Here is a 2687-nt window from a genome sequence, read left to right as displayed (position 1 = left end):
GAAGCGGATTTAGAGGAGAATGAAAGATGACCGGTCCGATTGAGCAGAGACAGTCCAGACACCGTCCCCTTGTTGAAGAGGCCGGGAGGTTGACTCTGATGTTCTCGGCACATGAACTGATCTGAGACATTGAAAGAATTGTCGTTCCTGCACATCATGAATTCAAACCCCTTCTCCCCTGCGAGCCAAGGAGTGAACTCGGGAACAGGCAAAACACTGAAAGGCTGGAAGGGCGCCGGCCCCGGTGTAAGAGAGCTAGTTCCTCGTGACATGGATGTGTCTGCAGACTGTCCCCGGTATCTCCACAAGAGATCTCCCAGGCTTGATTATGGAAAAGCAAAACAGATAGACGACAATTGTAATTCCTGGCGGGGAGGCTGAATTATAAAATCAATAAACGATGGTGCCGCCCGTGTCTGCGACTGTCTCTGTGGCGCAATTGGTCAGCGCGTTCGGCTGTTAACCGAAAGGTTGGTGGTTCGAGCCCACCCAGGGGCGGTGTGTTCGCTGCCCTTCTTTGGCTTCGAAGCTGTGCGCTTTTGATGGGGTCAGGAAAATGTTCCCCAAACGGAAATCTTCTCCACAAAGGGGTTTCTGAATTGAATTAATGTCTAACGGAAGGGATTGCGTCTGCTGAGAAGACGAGACCAAAAGAGAAACACGGCAGGTTTGACAGTACCTGTCGGAGAAAGCAGAATTTTGAAATGTTGCCTCTGATTCTCTTTCCACAGATGTTGCCTGACCTGCTGAGTTCCTCCTGCAATTTCTAACTGAATGTTCATTTCATCTTTTGGGGTGAAACACCTAAATATCTGCAAACACCATGTGCAGATATTTAACCCTTTCGTATCACTGTGAAGTGATTGGATTCAAACAAACTCTGCGATGATTCACTCTTTCTCAGCTCCACAGGCAGACAGACCTGGGAAGTCAAGCTGTCAGTGTGGTTCTGTATTCGTGGGCCGAGTGGTTAATGCGATGGACTTGAAATCCATTGCGGTTTCCCCACGCAGGTGTGAACCCTGCCGAGTACAAAATGAGAAATGTCGTCGAAAAGAAAGGGAGTTTCCTCCCCGGCTTCTTTTTAAATTCATTTCGGTGGAGAGGGAAAAATATTTCACTCAAATTGGGACTGGTGGGAATCTGCAACCCACTGCCTGTTCGGGTGGAACAAGCAGATACCCGCAGAGCTTCTTTTGAGGCTATGAGCAAAGTGTTTGGAAATGAGACTAGAACAGTGAGGGGCTTGAAATCGTGATCGAAATGAAGCAGGCACCTGAGGACAAGGGTGTTTCCTTTGCCAGTGAAAGATACTGCTTCACAAAGTTGGGCCTGTGGAAGGGAATCAGTGACGGTGATTATCTTTGGTTGTTCACCTTGTGAATGAACCCATTGCTGAGCATGTCCGTGTTAACGTCAGAACTCTGCAGCATGGTGGCGTAAGATACGTACAGGGCCGGGGCGCAATGGATGATGCATCTGACTCCACCTACCTGTTTGAAATGCAGCTCTCAGCTTCTTCACACACCCCAATTAATCTTCTCATTGTCCTGAAGCCGGCATACGGTTTGAATTCCCGATCTGCAGGAATGAGAATCCTTTCACTGTCTCGCGTCAGTAAATGTCCCTGAGAACATCTGAGTCAACTCACAGCGCAGTCATATGAGGGGAAGCTGAAATAGCCCCACATGCTGCTCATGGGCACATTTTATTCTTCACAACTCAACGCCTCAACCACTGCGGCTCCTGGGAGTGGAAAAGAAACAATCACCAAAACCCAGTCTAAGCTCTGTGAATCTTCAGAAAATGAGCAAGCGTTCATCCCATCGGATTTTCTATCCTGGGCTGACAGGGATGGGTTTTGTCACTCTTTTGTAGGGCATTGCAAGTGGATGTTTTGCAGAAAAGCACCACAATGGAATCTGATTAATGAGGACCTGGATGTTTTCGGTCTTTGAATGTAAGTGTTGTGCTCCAGGACTTTGCTGTTCACAGTTTATAATACTTATCTTCCCAGTCCCCTGTATCACTTGTCGACAATGTTTAATTTGTGTCTTGTAATCCTTTCACTGTCTGCTAATGAGGACAGCGTTTCCGTGTTTTACCTAAATTATCTTGACCTTGCATAGCTCAAGCCTCAAGCGAATTTCACGAGAAACCTTCTCCAGTTCAAAAGCCAACTGTTCATGATGGCTCTGTTTCTTGTCACGTGTCCAATTTCAGATCGATGTTGTTAATGTCCCTTATACTCCTTCAGATCCAGGTTTCGCTCACAGGGCTAGAACAGAACTGTCACCAAATACATTGACCAATCTACGTTCATCCTATCGATTGTATTAGCATCATCAACACTTCTCATCAAAATAACTCGAGAGACTTTCATCACAATTTTCTGTGAACAGTTCTACATTAGCTTTGCTGAATGAACCCCAAATTTCTTGAAGTGGCTCCTTATTTTCGGCCCTGATTATTAATCTCTCTCCGCATGGGAATGGATCCTTCCCAGCCGCTCTATCTCTCATCAAGGTGTGTAGTTCAATTCGATCTCCCATCAGCCTCCTCTGTCCTGATCAAATCCTGGGGAACAGGAAACGTTGGGACTATGGCGCGGACAGGACAAGCCCAATACTCACCTTTCCTGTTAGAACTATTCCATGAGAAAGTTTAGACCTCAACTTTGGGCGTGT

General features: G+C 46.7%; 1 non-coding gene across 1 annotated transcript; it reads left to right on the top strand.

The window, feature by feature from the left end:
• The first annotated feature begins 424 nt into the window (after positions 1–424).
• Positions 425–498, top strand: trnan-guu (transfer RNA asparagine (anticodon GUU)). The gene has a single exon. It is a non-coding gene; the product is annotated as a tRNA-Asn (tRNA).
• Positions 499–2687: the final 2189 nt, after the last annotated feature.

The sequence above is a fragment of the Chiloscyllium punctatum genome, chromosome 36 (genome assembly GCF_047496795.1).
Source record: "Chiloscyllium punctatum isolate Juve2018m chromosome 36, sChiPun1.3, whole genome shotgun sequence".
In the NCBI taxonomy this organism is placed as follows: Eukaryota; Metazoa; Chordata; class Chondrichthyes; order Orectolobiformes; family Hemiscylliidae; genus Chiloscyllium; species Chiloscyllium punctatum.
Note: the sequence above shows the minus strand (reverse complement) of the source record. Positions and strands in the feature narration are given on the sequence as shown.